The sequence below is a fragment of the Mustela nivalis genome (assembly GCF_964662115.1).
Source record: "Mustela nivalis genome assembly, chromosome: 7".
NCBI lineage: Eukaryota > Metazoa > Chordata > Mammalia > Carnivora > Mustelidae > Mustela > Mustela nivalis.
In genome coordinates this window covers 18,652,887-18,665,866 of record NC_139026.1, presented here as the reverse complement: position 1 = coordinate 18,665,866, position 12,980 = coordinate 18,652,887, and the positions used below count along the sequence as shown (strand labels likewise).

General features: G+C 40.3%; 1 protein-coding gene across 3 annotated transcripts in view; it reads right to left on the bottom strand.

Annotated features, from left to right (window-relative positions):
• Positions 1–4,818: 4,818 nt before the first annotated feature.
• Positions 4,819–12,980, bottom strand: part of WASHC3 (WASH complex subunit 3) — a 128,742-nt gene continuing 120,580 nt past the window's right edge. For 2 of the 3 annotated variants that reach the window (XR_014313879.1, XR_014313881.1), the window contains exons 7-10: positions 8,614–8,765; positions 7,555–7,638; positions 6,610–6,648; positions 4,819–5,228 (exon numbers count right to left, since the gene is read on the bottom strand). The gene's annotated coding sequence lies outside the window, so the exon portion shown is untranslated. Of the gene's footprint in view, positions 6,649–7,554; positions 8,766–12,980 lie in introns of all 3 variants that reach the window. The other variant, XR_014313880.1, reaches the window with a different exon arrangement.

The following is a 12,980-nucleotide window of genomic DNA, read 5'->3' as shown; positions in this document are numbered from 1 at the left end:
AATAGCTGCTAAAATTGCGCAGCTAATAGGTACTTAGGTAAAAAACAATTGGCTAAATATTTTCTTTCCTTTTTTTTTTTTTTTTTAAGATTTTATTTATTTATTTGACAGACCGAGACAGTGAGAGAGGGAACACAAGCAGGGAGAGTAGAAGAGGGAGAAGCAGGCTTCCCTCTGAGCAGGGAGCCCAATGCAGGGGGCCTTATCCCAGGTCCTGGGTCATGACCCGGGCCAAAGGCAGATGCTTAACGACTGAGCCATCCAAGCACCCCTTGGCTAAATATTTTCTAAAGATCCTCACATCCTATAAATCTCTAAAATACTATTACTTGACTATAAACTGCCCTCAGTGAATTAAAGGTGGAATCACAGTTTCAAGTTTCTGAGATTTCTTTGTCCCAAAAGTTGAAAGGCTGTTAAGATGACCTATTCAGGTTTAGCAGTTCATGCTACCCTGTGATTTTCCTGAAGCGGACAACAGGGGGCACTAGTGGATTGCAGTAACGGCCACCCCTCTACATGCCGCAAGGGCCAAGTGAAGTTGTAGCAATCCACCCCAATTCTTTTTCCAGCTGAATGGAAAGCTACTGAGAGCCAATTCCTCTCCTTTTTGGGTCTTTCTCCCTCTGTGTCTCTGTCTCTCTCTCCCCTTTGGAGTAAATATTGGGATTGAATCTGGATAGATAGGACTCTATGCGTGCCCTTTACCTTGAGAGATAGAAATCATATAAAGCAACTCTTTTCAGTTGATTGTATTCATTTTGGGAGCAGTATACTTGACGGCGGAAGTTATTGGACTAAACATGGAGCCTCTGAGTTGATAAAGGAAAGAATTCCTTTATCAACTCTCATTTTAAAATAAAAAGTTATATAGGTGAAGAAAAGAATAAACTTTGTTAAGTTCTTCTTAATTTATATTTTCTCTCTAAACTTCGTGTGTAATTAAGGCTTATGCAGTAAGTCTTTTTAATGCGGCGGCAGACTGTAAGAAGCTTGGGGGCAAAATGGTGATACGTAACTTTTTCCATTTTTGTCATTTTCTCATTTTTGTCATTTTCCTGTGAAGTAGAACAAGGCAGGCAGGTCTCCCTAACCCAGGCAAACACAAGAGATTGGAATGATCTCTTCTAAGATGATATTGTCACTTTTCCTGTCACCTCCTCCCTCATTGTTAAACTCCCCGCTTCCCCCTGTGCTTCCCTTACAAGGAGCCCCCCACTTAGGAAAGAAACTTTACATAGACCTAAGAAATGTTTTCTTCAAGAGGAAGTATAGACACGGTGGATTCAGGAGTATAGCGTACAGAAAGGAACAGAGGCCTGAGAAATCACTTTTCACCTATAGAAATTCTCTACTTCCTGGCTCAGAGGAATGTTAAGCTTGGTGACGTTAGCATTCAGCTCATCTCATCCTTACCTTGTGTACTGGAGAGGGGACCTGATGCTCCAGGCAATGCAGTGACGTGTACCAGCCGGCGGATGCCTGCTCTTCCCCAGGCCTCTTGTTAGACCCCGGTCCCAACATTTTAGGAGATTTCAGGCACTCTTCTCTGCAGGCGACAAGGTGCACAAGCAATGGCCACATTCCACACTGATTCTCTATGCTGCGTGGAGCATCTGGGTGGAGTGTCTGGTTTGTGACAATCCCATTCTTGCCCCGTGAGAGCATGGGGGGAGGGGAGGAAATAGTATGGGAGACGGTGCTGCTGATCAGCAGGCAAAGCCCGGTTTGATGGATTTCTGACCCATCTCTACCACTCACTTCTCTCAGGAAGATGTTGGGAAGAGCTCAGAAGCTAATTAACCAATTTAAGCTCTTTGGAAATTTTCTGGCACCTGAGAATTCCAGGAAATACTGAATCATAAAGTCCAGAAGAGGGAAAGATTCATGAGAAAAGGGTGAAATGAATATTTATTGAACAACTCCTGGATTGTTGGACATATTGTTTTCAACCTCACAGTCACTCTCAGAGGTATGATCCTCTTTTTAGAGAGAGGGGAGGAAGAGGATCCAAGTGGCTGAGGAGGTGAGCCCAAATCACTGAACCCGTAAGTCAGGATTTGTACTCAGGTCTGTGTTCACTGCTCAGAACCATTACACCTTTACTGTTTGCACTCAACTCTTATTTTCTACGAGGGCGAGGCTCAGTCCATATCCTCTATGTGTGAAAGATTTTTTTCCTTTAACTTTTTCAAATCTGCACAGATAACAGTAGTCTACAGCCGGATTTGTGTCTGCCTTTCACAATCATTAGAGTGAGCAGATTCTTCCTAGCATCTAACTAAAGAGAGGAGAGCTACTGGCCTTGCCCTCAGGGAACATGGAAAATGGCTACAATGTTCCAGTTAGCAGCAGCTTCTAGTCCTGCTTCCAAATTGCTTCTGTTCAAAGAATCTCCAATTCAAAACACATGCACTGTCGTGGATCCTCACCCTTGTCCCAGATGCTCGACTCTTCTTTGGCCCCCTTTAGGGTGAGCCTGAAATATCACTCCGACTCAGGCCCCATTAACCCGACTGCAATCAAGGTGGATCAAGGCTTTTCCTCTACTCCCATGATTGAGCTGAGCTCTGATCAGATCCCTTTTTTCAAAGTATGTTCGAAGGCTAACATTTTTTGTGTTAGCTGTCAGGGACCAGAAAACAAAGTTTCTTACACAGGGAAATTGCGGACTTGTTTTGATTCTTTACAAAGAGAAAAATAGAGCCTGGGAGTCCCTTCACACAAATCACGTGTTCAGGGCCTGATAGAAATGAGTAGCAATACAACAACTTGCACTTAAGCTTTGTGGAAAATGAAGGGAATTTGGAGTGAGAGACCTGGATGTGAGTCCTGTCACAGCTCCTCAGTAGCTATGGATCTTTGCATGATAGTAAACTTCTCTAGACTTTCATTTTCTTTGTGGAATGCAAGTAATAATATGTCATTCATAGCTATGTTGAAAAGATTCCTGCAGAGTGTTCTATAAACTTCTAAAGATATTATTATTAGCACTATTACCATTGTTGCAGCCTGATTCAAGAGAAGAATAGCCTTCAATCTTGCTACTTTGGGGCATACCTTTATTCTAGATGCTTATTACGTGCCAGGCTTTACATATTTCAAGCCTCATGTGTATTAGCTCATTTTTACCTAGAAGGTAGACGCTATTTTTAGCATTCTCATTTAACAGCTGGGGCAAGGAAGTAAAGCGAATTACCTCTGTCTATGATCTCATAAGGGATAGAACCTACGCAGTCTAACTCCAGAATCCCGCTCTGAGCACTTTGTCAGTTAGGACTCGTTCTGGATGTGAGTAGCAGAAACCCAATATAACAGTGGCTTCAAATAGAAGTTTTTTTTTTTTTTTTTTTCTTATATATGAGTCTAGAGGTTGATAATTTCAAGACCAAGCTACAGGCTTGGCTCCACTGTGCTCAGGGCTCCAAGTTTCTTTTCTGTTCCAGTTCTCCTGATGGGCAGTCTTGTTCCCAACATCCAAAATAGATGCTAAAGCTTTAGCCACTACATTTACATTCCAAGCAGCAGGATGGAGGACAGGATAGGATAGCAAAGGGACAAAACACATGTCAGTTATTTTAGGGAGGATGGTTCCCAGCTGCGACCATTTGACATTTCTGCTTACTTTCCATTGCTCACAGTAGGAAGGGGGCTGGAAACTGTAGTCATTATTCTAGATGGCTTTGTGGCCAGTTAAAAACTGGAGGATTTTATTACTGGAAAAAAAGGGAAGAGGTAGTCAGAGGTTCGATGGATGTGTGGAGGTAGAGGAGGAGAAGGGGGAGATAAAGTTGGAGAGGCGTCCGGACAGGGGCTGGGTGAGGAAAACTTACTCAGTTCTTCTTGAGTTCCCTGCTGTTCACCACTCTAATATTTGGGTTTATCTCCAATTTCAGCAGGTGAGAAGGGAAGGCAGGGCTGTGCCCTGGAAACCACCAGGTATGGCCACTGAATGGCCCTCTGAAGCCTTATAATAGGCATTCATAGAATTTAATACAGGTGTCCACCTTGGTGGTGGACTTGAGGCTGGTTTCAGTCTGAGCTCCATTAGCTCATTAGGTTAAAATGGGGGCAGGTGGCCGCTGACTCATGTCCCCAGAGAGTGCCAAGAGAGGAGGTGGGTAAGAGGACACTGAGATAGAACACAGGCTGAGTGGTCCTCGGCTGGCTTCTCTGAACCCCCAGAGAGAGTCTGGATGGCATACACTGGAAAGTAGCTTCATGGTTTCCAAACTCTTTCTCTTGAAATGCGCAAAAAGATTGTGGTAGGGATTGCTTTGCTCCCTGTTTTGCCAGTGAGGAAAAGGAAGTCAGAATCTTCCCAGGATATTCAGCAGGATGCGGCCTTAGAACACCAGGTAATTCTAATGTTCAAATTACTTTGAGAAGCACCATGCTCAGGGTGCTGAGTGATATTGAAGGGTCACATCCAGGGTCGCAGATGAACCAGGAAACCATAAACTCCACGATGGTATTGAGTTATGTCTTTCATCATCACACTGTAGGTACTCAGTAATATTTGATGAAAGAATAAATGAAGATAGATTTAGGTACCCAGCCTTCTTGGATTCTACTTCCTCTGGTGTCATGGAATAATCCTAGAATGAGCTCACATTTTTCATGCTTAGTGCCGATAGGGTAGGAGATAACATGCTATTAAAACCTCCATTTTAGAGATAGAAACTGAAGTTAAATGACTTGCACAAGTTTACATAGATAGTAAGCAACAGAACCAGGATTCAAACTCAGTTATTAGAGAATAACTAGTCCATGTCAGTAGATTTAATCATAGCTCAAATCATTCCCCATGAAACAGAGTCTATTCCATAGATGTTTAATATAACAGTTAACCTAATACACAGATGTGAGTCCTGTCACTTGACACCAATGTTACAGAAAAGTTCCACTCTGCTTCATAGACTATTTGCTCATATTGAAGTGCCAAACTAGATTGGCAGAAAGGAACATATATTGGCCTTGAATGTTTACTTGGCTCATGAGCCCACATCTGTTTTTGTTAATGGGGATGAGGGCAATCAGAACTAGCTCTCAGAAGCAGACATTCTTGACATGGAATTCTCTCCCAGTCCATGAAGCTTTGTCATCCATCAGGCTGCAGAGCAGGTTGTCAGTTTAGACAGTTGCTGGTTGAAACTAGAAGTTTCTGGACTCTTCAATTCTTTCAAAGGAGGCATTGTTTCTTCAGGGTCTTTAGCTGAAGTTTGAATCTTAAGAAGATATGAAATTTTATGATGGAGTAACTACATCAAAAAACTCTGGGTTGACTTAGAGGAGTAAAACAGCTCCATCTAACAGCTCTTCTGTTTTCTAGCAACAAATTCTAAGTACAAGAGCTGACCCCTTTTCCAGTCTTCCTTCTCAGGCATCCCTCCACCCCCGCATCCACTTTTGTATCCACTGTCCCAGCTCAAGCATATGTGAGCAAGGAGAGGTTGTCCACATTGGAGAATGGTTTCCATTTCTTTCCTTTGCTGACTTTTTTTTTAATAGAAGACACAACACACAGATTGCACTGGCAAATGTTGCCTCATAACTTGTTTGACATCAGCAGTCTTTGTGTGTTTTCTTGCAAGTTCCACATCAGTCTTAGAGGTAGGCAATGCTCCTGCACCAACTGACCCCCATAACATAGGAGCACATAGCCCAATGGGTGGTGAGTTAGTGGGTTTCATGAGAACTTTGCTTTGTCACTCAGCTGCTTTACCTGAAAATGTGTTATAGATAGGATTGTATGCTGCTTGGAAGCAAACGAATGTGACTGGGTTTGGAGTCCACCCCACCACCCCAAATGATGAGAACAGTTGTCAATTCATTGGCTGACAGAACTATGTCCCATGACATCTGGTGGAAATGAAGCTTTTTCACAGAGCAGGGTATGAAAAAAATAGTGGGGATGGACATGTGGATATAGAGGGCCTCAATATTAAGTCTGTTCATGAAGTTCATAGTCTGTTTATAGTCTGACTTTGCATTTCTTTTCTAACTCACTAAAATTATTGTGATCTTTTCTCTTACAGAAGAAGTATGATGACTTATGGTTCAATACTTCTCTATGTAATTTCTTATACTTTTGACATTTATATTATGCTTCTGACAGTTACATTGTTTGTTTTCTGGGATAGCTACACATTCCTTTGGAAAAAGCATTATGTAATATGTACGTATGATCTCTTGTCATCCCAGCCACCTTCATCATCTCCCCACCCCCACAGGCCACACAAGTTTTTCAAATCATAACTCTGCCAAATAAAGGGAACTGGAGTTTTGTATCCTGCCTTCTTGTGGTGCTGTCACAATATGATATTGGGCAAAGAACAGGTGCTTAAAGATTTGAGCAGGAGGGGACTTGCACCCACTCCAATGCCTCTGAGATAGATGGACCTGAATTAGGTATGTTTAAATGTAAAAACTGAACATTAACTTCAAGGCTGTGGGAACCCACATGGTCCCCCCCTCATAAAGTTTCCCCTGCACCTAGCTTGGAGGGAGATGAGGCACCAGTACAGAGCCCCACCACCTTTGTAATGACCATTCTGGGCTCCAGGTTCCTCACCATCAAGAGAGGGAAAAGAAACTGGAAAAAAATACCTGATGTTGAGTTTTCTGCCAGTTTTGTCCTGTGGAACACTGCAGTTGGATTTAATTTAATACAGAAAAATAAGGAAATATTATCATATGCACCGAATGTTATATAAGAATTATTGACTGTTAACAATATATGTAAGACAAAGTGATCCTCAATTCACAATGAAATTAAAATTTAAATGAAACTTTTCTTTCATTAGATTAACAATGATGCTTTTAAAAATTCACACTTAGGGGCGCCTGGGTGGCTCAGTGGGTTAAGCCGCTGCCTTCGGCTCAGGTCATGATCTCAGGGTCCTGGGATCGAGTCCCGCGTCGGGCTCTCTGCTCGTCAGGGAGCCTGCTCCCTCTCTCTCTCTCTCTGTCTGCCTCTCCATCTACTTGTGATTTCTCTCTGTCAAATAAATAAATAAAAATCTTAAAAAAAAATTCACACTTAGATGCTGAATGAGAGTGAAGAAAAATGGATATGCTTATGTATTTTCATTGGATTTATAAATTAGTATCATCCTTTTGGTTCAAAATTTGGTCATTATTAAGAGGCTCAAATTTTGACAGCAACTCTTCTCTCACCAATCTGTTATGACGAAATAATCAGAAACCTGGGTAAAATTTTATACACAAAGATGTTCGTGGCAGTGTTAATTTTAGTTATAATGAATGTGATATAATGAATTAGGTAACAGTATGATTCGAATGATAAAAAAAATGGTTCAATAGATGATGGCACATCCATAAGATTTCATATTGAAGTGGTCAATAAGACTTTAAAAAATATCATGGCTCTCTCCTGGATTAAATTAGATATAGATATGTTTAAGTCAGCTCTTATGGCATAACACGTCACTTTAAAAAGTGGCTTAAAAAGTTCTCAAACTGTGAATTGGCTGGATGGTTCTTCTGGTCTAGGTTGGATGGAGCTTGATGGTTAAGAATTACCTGACTTACCTATGTGGGATAGCTGAAACAGTGGAAGAACATGGTGCCTCTCTCCATGTGATCTGTCATCCTCTATGAAAATCTTGGGTGGTTCTAAAAGCATTAAGAGAAACAAGTCTCAAAGCACAAGGATGTTTTAAGCCTATACTTAAAACTACTGTCCCACTAGCCAAAGTCAAGTCATATGGCCAAGGTGAATCAAGGGGTAGAAAAATAAGACTTAACCTCTTGATTGGAGGGTCTGCAAAATATTGTGTCCATTTAAAAAAAAATACATGTTGCACCACGTGACTTGATTTGGCTAATAAAATGTGAAAACTTTGGGGACAGAAGCTTTAACAGTCAATGCATGCTTTCCTATTTTCTCTTTTCCTTTTTACACAATAGCCAGATACATTTGAGATGGTAGCTGATCTATTTGGCTTGGTCCCAGAATGATCAAGATAAGCAGAACTGCTATGTCAAATTGCACTGGACATGTGGCTTGAGTAAGAAATAAACCTTTGTGGTTGTGATGAGCCCTGGGTGTTATACGTAACTGATGAATCATTGAACATTACATCAAAAACTAATGATGCACTATATATTGGCTAACTGAAAATTTAAAAAAAAAAGAAAAAAGAAAACTTTGTGACTTGAAGCTATGCAAAAAGTTGAAATTTTTTGTTATTGTTACAAAACCTGGCCTATCCAAACTAATACAAAAATTGTGTGGGAATTAATGTGATATTTTAAAAGAATGATTTTTCGTGAGGGAAATTTTTCATTATATAATTCTATATCAACAAGCAGCTTATAAAGCAGGTATATATTTGCATATGTTATGTAATCCTAAATTTATCAAAACAACCAAAAACACAGACACATAGCCTGGAAGGAAATACATCATAGTGTTAATAATAGAATTACAGGTAATTTTTATACTCTTCTTTCCCATGTTTTCTATTTTATTTATAATCAGTGTTTATTATCATGCTAGGAAATTATTTTTTCAGTTACTGGTCACTCCTCCCTGTCCATTGTCAGGTGATTAACTGTACCTCCCATGGGAAGATTTCATGTCCTTACCTCACTGGGTGTGATTATGTGATGTACTTTGGCCAATGAAATGTGAGTAAATATGGCATTCATCATGTAGGCAGAAGGTATAAGACTTATCTTAAGGTTTGGCTGGTTCTCCAGGTATGTCCCGTGTAGGGACTGTTCTTCCAGCCTGAGTCCTAAAATGAGAAGACAAAGTAGAGCCCAGGGTATGAGATAATTAAAAAAAAAATGTATATTGATCTCTGCCCCAGGTTCCTGGCAAAGAACACCTAAAACTCTTACAATACCCTAAGTGATCAAAGCAGTAGCAGCATCTTTTCTGTCAATATTTGGTCTTTGGCCCCCATTCCTGACATGGAGTTCCTAAATCCATTGGAATTTCCTGAGTGACAGCAGTATCTTTGTTCTATGAGGTGACTCTTGGTTGCAGGCTTGTCACCAGAAAGACCAAGCCATGATTACAAGCTTGGAAGAAAGGAGAGGGACTAGAAATGGAGTTAATGATTGGTCATGCCTAGATGATGAGGATTCCATAAAAATCTCAAAAGTATGGAGGTTCAAAATGTAGTGATCCAAATGAGATAGAAACTAGAGATACAGTAGAACGCATCAATGAAACTAGAAGCTGATTTTTTGAATCAATAAGATCGATAAACCATTGACCAAACTAATTCAAAAGAAAAGAGAGAAGACCCAAATTACTAAAATTATGAATGAAAAGGGAGAGATCACAACTAACACCAAGGAAATAGAAACAATCATCAGAAATTATTATCAACAGTTATATGCCAATAAGTTAAGCAACCTAGACAAAATGGATGCATTCCTGGAAAACTATAAACTTACAAAGCTGAATCAGGAAGAAGCTGACAACCTGAATAGATCACTATCTAGCAACGAGATTGAAACACTGATCCAAAACCTCCCAAAAAATAAGAGCCTAGGACCTGATGGATTCCCTGGTGAGTTCTACCAAGCTTTCAAAGAAGAAATAATACCTATTCTCCTGAAGCTGTTTCAAGAAATTAAGCAGAAGAAAAACTTTCAGACTCTTTTTATGAAGCCAGCATTACCTTGATCCCTAAACCAGGAAAAGACCCCACCAAAAAGGAAAATTTCAGACCAATATCCCTGGTGAATATGGATGCTAAGATTCTCAACAAGATCCTAGCTAATAGGATCGAACAGTACATTAAAAAGATTATCCACCATGACCAGGTGGGATTCATCCCTGGGTTGTAAGGGTGGTTCAACATTCGCAAACCAATCAATGTGATAGAACAAATCAATAAGAGAAGAGAGAAGAACCACATGGTCCTCTCAATTGATGCAGAAAAAGCATTTGTCAAGATACAGCATTCGTTCCTGATTAAAACGCTTCAAAGTATAGGGATACAGGGAACATTCCTCAACTTCATAAAATCTATCTATGAAAATCCCACAGCAATTATCATCCTCAATGGGAAAAAGCTGGCAGGCTTCCCTTTGGGATCAGGAAAACAACAAGGATGTCCACTCTCACCACTCTTGTCCAACATAGTATTAGAAGTCCTAGCAACAGCAACCAGACAACAAAAAGAAAGAAAAGGTATTCAGATTTGCAATGAAGCAGTCAATCTCTCTCTTCGCAGATGACATGTGAAGACTCCACCCCCAAACTACTAGAACTCCTACAGCAATTCAGTAATGTGGCAGGATACAAAATCAATGTACAGAAATCAGTTGCTTTTTTATACACTAACAATGAAAATACAGAAAGGGAAATTAGAGAATCGATTCCATTTACTATAGCACAAAGAACCATAAGATACCTGGGAATAAACCTAACCAAAGAGGTAAAGGATCTGTACTCGAGGAACTACAGAACACTCATGAAAGAAATTGAAGAAAACACAAAAAGAAGACCATTCCATGCTCATCGATCAGAAGAAAAAACATTGTTAAAATGTCTATACTGCCTAGAGCAATCTATACTTTCAATGCCATCCTGATCAAAATTCCACTGGCATTTTTCAAAGAGCTGGAGCAAACAATCCTAAAATTTGTATGGAATCAGAAGAGACCCTGAATTGCTAAGGAAATGTTGAAAAGGAAAAGCAGAACTGTGGGCATCACGTTGCCTGATTTCAAGGTTTACTACAAATCTGTGATCACCAAGACAGCATGGTACTGACACAAAAACAGAAACACAGACCACTGGATAATAGTAGAGAGCCCAGATATGGACCCTCAACTCTATGGTCAAATAATCTTCAACAAAGCAGGAAAAAATATACAGTGGAAAAAAGACAAGTCTCTTCAATAAATGGTGCTGGGAAAATTGGACAGCTATGTATAGAATAATGAAACCCAACCACTCTCTTACACCATACACAAAGATAAACTCAAAATGGATAAAAGACCTCAATGTGAGGCAGGAATCCATCAGAATCCTAGAAGAGAACATAAGCAGTAACCTCTTCGACATTGGCCATAGCAACTTCTTTCAAGATATGTCTCCAAAGGCAAAGGAAACAAAAGTGAAAATGAATTTTTGGGACTTCATCAAGATCAAAAGCTTCTGCACAACAAAAGCTTTTCTTTGTTGACTGTTTCAACAAAACAAAGAGGCAACCCACGGAATGGGAGAAGATATTCACAAATGACAATACAGACAAAGGGCTGATATCCAGGATCTATAAAGAACTCCTCAAACAACACACAAAAAACAGATAATCATGTCAAAAAATGGGCAGAAGACATGAACAGACACTTCTCCAATGAAGACATACAAATGGCTAATAGACACATAGGAAAATGTTCATCATCACTGGCCATTGGGAGAGTCAAATCAAAGCCACATCGAGCCACCTTACACCAGTTGGAATGGCCAAAATTAACAAGACAGTAAACAACGTGTGTTGGAGAGAATGTGGAGAAAGGGGAACTCTCTTACACTGTTGGTGGGAATGCAAGTTGGTGCAGCCACTTTGGAAAACAGTGTGGAGATTCCTTAAGAAATTAAAAATAGAGCTTCCCAATGACCCTGCAATTGCACTACTGGGTTTTTACCCCCAAGATACAGATGTAGTGAAAAGAAGGGCCATCTGTATCCCAATATTCATAGCACCAATGGCCACAGTCACCAAACTGTGGAAAGAATCAAGATGCTCTTCAACGGATGAATGGATAAGGAAGATGTGGTCCATATATACAGTGAATTATGCCTCCATCAGAAAGCATGAATACCCAACTTTTGTATCAACATGGATGGGACTAGAAGAGATTATGCTGAGTGAAATAAGTCAGAGAGAGTCAAGTATCATATGGTTTCACTTATTTGTGGAGCATAAGGAATAACAGAGTTCATGGGGAGTTGGAGAGGAGAAGGGAGTTGGGGGAAATTGGAGGGGAGGACAAACCATGAAAGACTGTGGACTCTGAGAAACAATCTGAGGGTTTTGGGGGGGGTGGGGGATTGGATGAGCCCAGTGGTGGGTATTATGGAGGGCACACATTGCGTTGAGCACTGAGTGTGGTGCATAAGAACAATGAATTCTGGAACACTGAAAATAAATTAAAAAAAAATAAATAAAGGCAAAAAAAAAAAAAAAGAAAAAAAAAGTAGTGATCCAAAGGGGCATATGCACCTGAATGTTCACAGCAATGTGTTCACAATAGTTAAACTATGGAAACAGCCTAGATGTCCATCAACAGCTGAATGGATAAAGAAGATGTGGGGGATACACGCACACACACACACACCATGGAATAATATGCAGCCATTGAAAACCCCAAAATATTGCCATTTGCCATGATGTGAATGGAACTAGAGGGTAATATGCTAAGTGAAATAAGTCAATCAGAGAAACACAATTATCATATAATCTCACTGATATGAGGAATTTGAGAAATAAGACTGAGGATCACAGGGGAAAGGAGGGAAAAATGAAACAAGATGAAACCAGAGAGGGAGACAAACTATAAGAGATTCTTAATCTCAGGAAATAGACTGAGGATTGCTGGAGGGGAGTGGGGTGGCTGGGTGATGCACATTGGGGAGGGTATATGGTATGGCGAGTGCTATGAATTGTGTAAGACTGATGAATCACAGACCTGTACCCCTGAAACAAATAATAGATTATATGTGAAAAAAAAAAGTATGGGGCTTCAGAGATCTTCTGGATTGGTGAACACCTGGACGACTGGGAGAGTAGCATGCCCAGAGAGAGCATGGAAGCTCCAGCTCTTTCCCTGTACCTTGCTCTATGTGTATCTTCTGAATGTTCACTTGTAACCTTTATCATATAATTTTATAATAAACCAGTAAACATTAAGGAAAGTGTTTCCTGAGTTCTGTGAGCTACTCTAGCAAATTAATCAAACCTGAGGAGGAGATGGTGCAAACCTCT